The following is an 8,069-nucleotide window of genomic DNA, read 5'->3' as shown; positions in this document are numbered from 1 at the left end:
TGACTACACATAAGATCTTTAACCTCACGGTGAAATTCTGCCAGAAATACAAGTAAATGCTTTTTAAGATGATGTAACATTGTTTAAGAGGCAATTAACTATAAATTGAATCTTTAATCACTTAATCGTTGCTTATAATCCTAGTTCTGAAATAATGCTATTTTTTATCATGCAGAGCGAGCTCCAATGGTTCATAAAATTCTTCTGTTATCACGTAGTATGTTAAACAAATGTGGCAATTGACTGTGTCAAAATGCGTGTCAAATTAGACAGACGCAAAAACAGATTTATTGTAAAACCATTTAAAATATATTTTAGAAGAGCCAAGAGGAAACTGTGGAAATCCTTGATAAATCATGGCAATATTAAATAATGTCAGAAGTAAGCTTGTGGGGATTTGAGCTTGGGTGTCTACTGAATTATTATCAAAACACACTAAATTTCCTGCCACATCTGAGAGGGAGAGAAATTGCATTAGTCAATGCATGTATTAAAGGAAATAAGAAAGCAGCAGCCCCCAAAAGGCAAATAAATCTGAGAAAGAATTTGGGAGATGAAGATAACACACTATTCCCAGATGAGTTTTGCAATATTTGTTTTCCATTCATTTTTATTTACAGAGAATTGGCTTCCTTCATAAATATAAAAACAGAATTACAAATAAATGAAGAAAAAAGATAAATAACCTTGGACACTTTGTAGATTGTTTACAACAATCTGTTTCAACTGAGTAGTAAATCAAAAGCTGCTTTGTTTAGTGTCAACAGATTTCTGAACTTGTGCTTTAGCCTGGAATTTATTAACTGTGTACATATTGCTAATTGTAAATGTATTATTAAGTAGAAACACTAGATAAAGCTTCCTACGTTCACATTTCATTCTTTGAAGATCAGTATATTGTTTGTTAGGAATTGCTTTTCTTTCAAACATTTCACTGATGAGTGACCCTTTGAAAAAGAACACCAGTTCTTTGGTTTATTTTGAAGGCATTCTCATTAAACCGTGTACTGCTATATTGAAATACATGATTACTCTAAAAGTGCTGACGCAAATACTTTTCCATATTACTCTTTAAGTTTGTTGATTTTCAGTGAATGCTAAGTCAAGGACAAGAACATACATTTCTTCATCTGCATGGAAATGAAGATGCTTCATATATTCATTATTTCTTTCTCTGCTGTAAGTTTTATGCATACAGATTTTTTGAAAATACTGAACTAAACTGGAATTTAGTAAAAATACCATTTTTATAACTCATGCATCACTATGATTTTTAAGTTCATATATAGGAATAAATGCATATACTAATAAAAGTAATACACATTTCTACACATATTTCAAAACACTGAATAAACTAATATAATTTATTCTATGTCTAATTTATAGTTTTAGTTGAAGAGTTATTCTAATCAAGATATTTATAATTTTCTGCAAAATCTGTGGAACAAATTTTATTAGGTATTTTCTCATTTTAAATGACTTTTTCTTAATGGTGTGGTAATGCTTTTTGGAAGGACTTAAATTTATGGAGTATTTTCTATTTTAAATATTGTCTGTAAAGAAGTTCAGTATGTTAAAAGTACAAAAACTGACTTTAAACACTGATTTTTCGTTTATGGACTAAAAAGCCTGTGACAATTTTTGTTGTATAAAAAATTCTATAAATATCATATAATTAAATTTTATACAAGAAAGAATCCTTTAGGAAAACAAAACACTGAGATCAAGAGGCATAGTTCCTGTTTTTTTTTTAAAAAATGCCTTAACCCCTTTTCATCTTAATTCTTTACAATCTTGAAATTTTAGGGTCTTAAAACATAATGAAAATTCATCTTAGAAATCACTGTCACCTTAAGCCATGTATATACTTCCACAATCCTGATGTCTAGGTACATTGACTAAAATTATTAAGATTCTGGCACAATTTTCAGTTATTGTAACTGATTTGTAACTGTAACCTTGACTCGTAACTGTAACCTTGACTTTTGATCATGCAAGCTTAGTCCTCAAAGTTACTTTTACACTCCCAAGAACCAAACACTATTTGGTTAGTTACCTACTTTTCTGATTTAAAATTGTATGTAGTTTTAAAAACAAAACAAAACAAAACAAAAAACAAAACATTTTTATACGTGGCACCTCATTATATCGTATATTGGCAGAGATTTTTTGAGACATTTGTTCATTAATATTTCTAAAGCTGTGTTCTTCATGCACTTGTGGTTAGCATATCTGATCACTCTTAGTTCTGATAGTATTTACTAAATAACATTTGTTTCACTTAAATTCTGCATCCTGAGTATGTAAATGAAGTTGGACTGTAGGATGAATATCCTGGTCACTTTTCTGGCCATTTACACCTATAATGTGATCATGAAATGCAGAAAGAAAAGCAGGATGTTTCCACAAACTATAGTTGGATTATGCAATATATATTTAATTGATCAAAAATTGTACCTGGAATGGTATGTGGTGAAATATTTAAGTATCCCAAAGGAATTACATTCAGTATGGTTTCTCCAGTATCCTGGGACTTCCTCACATGCTGCAGAAAATGTGTTCGGAAAGTTCTCTGGTTTTGACTTCTGAGTCATCCATGCTGTAATATTGCTATGAAAATTTAAGCGTTTATTTTCAAATTCTCTAATATTTTATTTTTTATGTCCCTTTTCAAATTCATAAAATTAATCCAATGAAACACTTGAAGTTGCTCACAACATCATTTCTTATAAATAAATAAATACAAAAGCAGATCTTCCTGTCTCTATCTCTAGTTTTTGTTGCTGCTTGAACATTGGCTATCTCTCCCTCCTAGGATGCTGGGAGGAAAACTGACATGGGCCTCTGGGTATAGTCAATGTAGTTATTTCTTCTTACTCTTGCAGTAGTTATATCCTTGTAGTTATATACTTATTTAGTTACATGTGCTCATTAACAGCTTTATTTTTACTGAAAATACTGCCCTCAGTTTCTTAACGTAGATTAATCCTTTTCCATCCACGGACATACAGAAGATTTCTTAGGGGTGACTGCTTCAAATACAAGTAACTAAAATATGTCTAATCTTCCTTCTGATTTCCTTTCATCATGTATGATTTACCCAAATATAAAAATATACATTAAGGAAATATATGAAAAGGAAATATATGAAAGGGAAAATGCATGAAAAGGACTGTAAAACTGTCAAAAATAATATGCTATAATTCCTTAAGTTATTCAAAGACTTTCTTTCTGTTATTTCATTTTCAGAAACCTGGAAGTTTTCTTACTGAATAGTATAACTTTAGAAAGAAAAGTAATCTATCCTTTAAAAAAAAATTTTAAAAAATTAAAAAAAATCTGACTATACTGTATTCTATAGTATAACATATAATTATCTTCATTTCACAGAATCATCACCTCATCCATGTTGCAAAAGACCATCAAGATCACAATAGTCCAGCCACCAACTTGACCTGTGTCATAAAGGCACATGTGCAAACAATATGTATACTATACCTCTGTTCATATGAGCACTTTTTTTTTTTTTTTTTTTTCCCCCAATTCTGGATGATGACAGATGAGATATAAAGGGTAGAAAAGTGAAGATGTACATCGCCTTCCCCCACACCCCCAAATAAATCAATAAATAAAAATAAAAATAAAGGTCGGGGGGGAGAGGGGGGGTGGGTGGGGGAATAATTAATTAGAAAATGAGAAATTAAGACTGTGAAAATGAAGAAGAGAAGCAGAGAAAAAAATTAGCAGAGACTCTGTGGTAGTGACTATGTTAAAAGGGGAAAGAAGGAAAGCAATAGACAGGAAAGAGAGGAGGCAGAAACAAAAAAGATAAAGCAAAGAAAAGAAGAAATCAGTAGTATGCAATACATATCTAAAATCTGTCTTTAAATAGAGAACATGGCTGGATGCTTCATGACTAATTGCTACATTTTGGTTGAAGTTTAAGATATTGGCCTTGACCCCAAATCTTGAAGTGATGTGAGATCCACTTGTGCAAAAGAATCTATTACTATAATACAATTACAGTTCTCATTTGTCTTTAACAACTTTGATAATGTTCATTCATTTTACTTTGGAAACAAAACAAAGCCTGTGAGATTGAATAATACAGAACTGCATCACATGATACTCAGGTTTTAAGACAGTCATTCTAGTCAGAAGCAATCCAATGAAACATCAAAAATTTCATTACAGAAATCTTCATGATAATCAATAAAACATTGCAGAATGTATTGACTTTGAAAGAGAGTGTATTTGAAGAACTTAAATGTACCTGTTTAACATTTTCTGTGAGTCTGTGAAACACACTCTTCCCTTCAGACTAGAAGTTGACAGATCTTTTGCACATCATTTCACAACATGAAAGGAAACTTCATCCTGACCTAGACTTGTGGTAAACCATAAGTAGTTCTATATGGTTAGTTTTTAGTACAGATGCAGGAAAATATATTTTCACTTGTATTTGGTTGGTCTGGTTTGGTTCTATATATTTGGAACTGGCTAGTGGATTTGCCCTTGCTTGTGATTTAAAAATGTGTTGAAGTGAACATAAAAGGCATTTAGATTCCATAAACTGAAAATTCATGGTACTTAACTGGAATCCAGAACCCTACAAAGAGTGTTCAGAATACACTCAGTTTTATGAATTAACAGCAGATGTTACGAATGGTAGGTCTGAGCAGCTAATGAAAGGTGAACCCAAATTAACCATTCTTTGTCTTCCTAGTATCATATATTTTTTCTCTTTATCCAGTCATTGTGCATTTTTTATTACCTCTTTTTGTAAAAGAAAATAAAAATACTGTTCTTCTCGGGTGGATGAGAAGTCAAGCTTTCCTTTCCTATCAACAGGCTTATAAAATACTGCAATGAATCTTCTCTTGCTTTCTTTTTGGGGCCCAGTGAGTAATAATAAGTGTTTTTACACAGAGGAACATACTTAGCAGGAAACCATGAAAAGTGCCTTTATCTGTAAGATAAATCATTTCAGTAGGAAATACATGTTTCTATAGAGATTAAATGTTACCACCATTTCCCATGCTCTGGATGAATGTGCACATCATAGATCCATTTTATAAAAATCCAAGCATATCCTTTTTTATATGTATGTGTGCTTTTAATATTTCCAATGGATTTGGTTATTATTAAAATGTGGATTTAGTTATTACTAAAATAATGAACTTATATTACACAATACATATTGTGATATTGCAGAAAATGCTTGGAATATCACCCGTCTATCTACTTTAGCAGACAGATTATGAGACAAATCATTTATACAGGAAGCTAGTATGGAAAGCATACTCTCTTTCAGTGTCACCTAACAATCAGGCAAGTTAGAACTTAGATTGTGGAGCTAGTAATATATTTCTGCACTGAATGTGCCTTTCATATTTAAGTTTCTAATTCTTATGTTTGGCATACAGATATTGAAAAAAGATTATAATATTCGACATAGTTTATAAATTATTTACTAAACTAGTTATAAAACATACAACTAGTAACAGCAAACACAATAGTTGAACTATAAAAATATTTGCAAATGTAACATGCATACATGCACATTTCTTTTTCTATTGAATTTCCAAAGCATGTCCAGAAATGTAGAAGGCACAAAATACATTGTTCCCACCTTCAGGCTTTCATAATTTATATAGCAAATTGAATTCATGTATCTTTTTAGCAATAAGAAAACAAACCAATACAATTTTATCATGATATCCGTGTGCAGAAAAAAAAAACTCCTCACAACTTGCTGCAGCATATTATGTCTTTTTCTTTGGCTTTCTTTCTTAGTTTTAGAGACACATCATCGTGATTCATTATTCAAGAAGAGAAATTAAACCTCACGGTCACTACATGCAAGATTACAGAGGATTATGAAGCTACGTCTGCTGCTTGCATAAACTTAACAAAATATATTAATTGATGTTTCAAGAACATTAGATTAATTCCTATTTAACAATATGCGGTGTTTTCATTGAAATCATTTTAGAAATATATGTTAAGCCTTTATGGTATGGACTTTAAACAATTCAAAAGTACTTGTGAACCATCAGCTGCCATAAGGCATAAGAAATATCTTTCTCCTCACTTATAAATAAATAGATTGGACTCAGCTCCTATTAATAGTTGCCATGTGAAGAGTCGCCCAAAAAATCACTCAGGTCATGATGAGCTGTGAAAAAACTGGCACCACTTTGTAAAACATATAAAGAATACAATACAAATTGCATTGGGTTTTGTGGCTCGAGGAGTCCATTGTCTGTCCCCCCCACACACACCCCTTATAAATTGTTTTTTCCAAGAGGTAAAAATAATTACATTAATAAGTACTATTTCAAAATACAGAATATATACAGCTAAAATACAAAAATTATTGCTATTTATTATCTGTTTGCAATGAAACCTTTTTTGCCTCTTTCATGAAACTGGGTAGTATAAGATATACCCAATGTCTTTGAGGCATCATTTTATATCAGGAGAAATGTGTTTCCAAGGGCATCTGGTATTAAAGAATTTCTCTTTCAAGGTCCATGTAGAACTCTCTTGTATGAGGACAATAGTTTGTCCAACAACAACAACAACAACAAATTCTTTGGTACATAAATTCTTTTTTTTTTTTTCAGCCATCTTAGCCTTAGGAAGCCCCAAGGCCATGCAACTCAAAAAATATCTGAGCACATCACTTTAGTTCCTTAAGTTTCAACTGACAAGGTGCCCTTGGTGTAAAAAAGCTTAGGGCGTCAGACTAACATACAGTTTTAAAAAACTGTGTCTTTGAGAAGACTGAAAGAAGACATTTCTTAAGAAAAACTCCAAGGCCGCCAGACTTGAACTCCTGCATTAAGCCAAGCAATTATATCAGACCCCTCAGGTATAGCCAAATAAATTTGCACTTTAGGATGTTAAACCATGCCTAATAAAAATACAACTAAATGAACAAACAAACAAGCAAGTAAACTTCCCCAAAGATGCCTTAGGGCACCAGCTTTGTTCCAGTAGTTTTTTTTTACTAGGATACCCCCATGGCATAAATGAATAATAAAAAGCAGTAGACAGACCTTATCCCACATTGACTACGTACACATGAAGTGAAAAATAAAGAACTCCTATTTTCACATGAAAATGTTTTTGTAAGGAGGGGAAAATATGATTTGAAAAGAACAAAAGGAGTAAGTAGAAAATGAATTAGAAATGGAGAGGGAAGAAGACACTGCAGAGGAAGAGGATGAGAGTGATAACAGATGAAGTATATAGTTAAAAGAGAAAGGAAAGCAAATGGGTCATTAAGGGAGGATAGATATTCTTTGTAATAGTACTATATGTTTACAGTAGCACCATTTCTTATTATGTAGTAAATTATAGTACTATGTAACAGTGGCATCTTTACTTATAAGCTTTTAAAATACTCAAGACACGACAATTAGGAACAGAAAACAAATGACTATTTCATTTTATAAATAGTTATAGTTTTATTGAGAAACCATAACAATATTACAAGTCAGCCAAAACAGAAGAATAATAGACACACACACTCAAAACCAAGCACAAATGCACCTTGCATTCATCCAGGTCAAACAAAATCCTGGGTCCTGAAGGATGTGGTTGGCGTGGTTGCCAAGCCACTCTCCATCATATTCAAAAAGTCATGGCTGTTATGTGAAGTCCTTGGTGACTGGATAAAGGGAAATATGACTTCCATTTTTTTGGAAAGGGAGAAAAGGAAGACCCATGGAACTACTGGGTGGTGAACCTCAGATCCGTACATGAACAATCATGGAGCAGATCCCTTTGGAAGCCATGTTAAGGCACATGTGAGATGAGAAAGTGATCTGAGAGAGCCAGTATGGCTTAACCAAGGGTAAATCATGCTTGACTTGTCTGGTGGCCTTCTATCATGGAGTGACAGTGTCAGGGGACAAAGGAAAGACAAATGGTAATGTCTACCTGGACATGAGCATGGCTTTTTACATAGTCTTACACCACATCCTCATCTCTAAACTGAAGAGTTATGGATTTGAAGACTGGACTATTTGGCGGACTAGGAATTGGTTGGATTGTTGCAG

Source organism: Coturnix japonica, chromosome 4 (genome assembly GCF_001577835.2).
Source record: "Coturnix japonica isolate 7356 chromosome 4, Coturnix japonica 2.1, whole genome shotgun sequence".
Lineage (NCBI taxonomy): Eukaryota > Metazoa > Chordata > Aves > Galliformes > Phasianidae > Coturnix > Coturnix japonica.
This window is presented reverse-complemented; position numbering follows the sequence as displayed.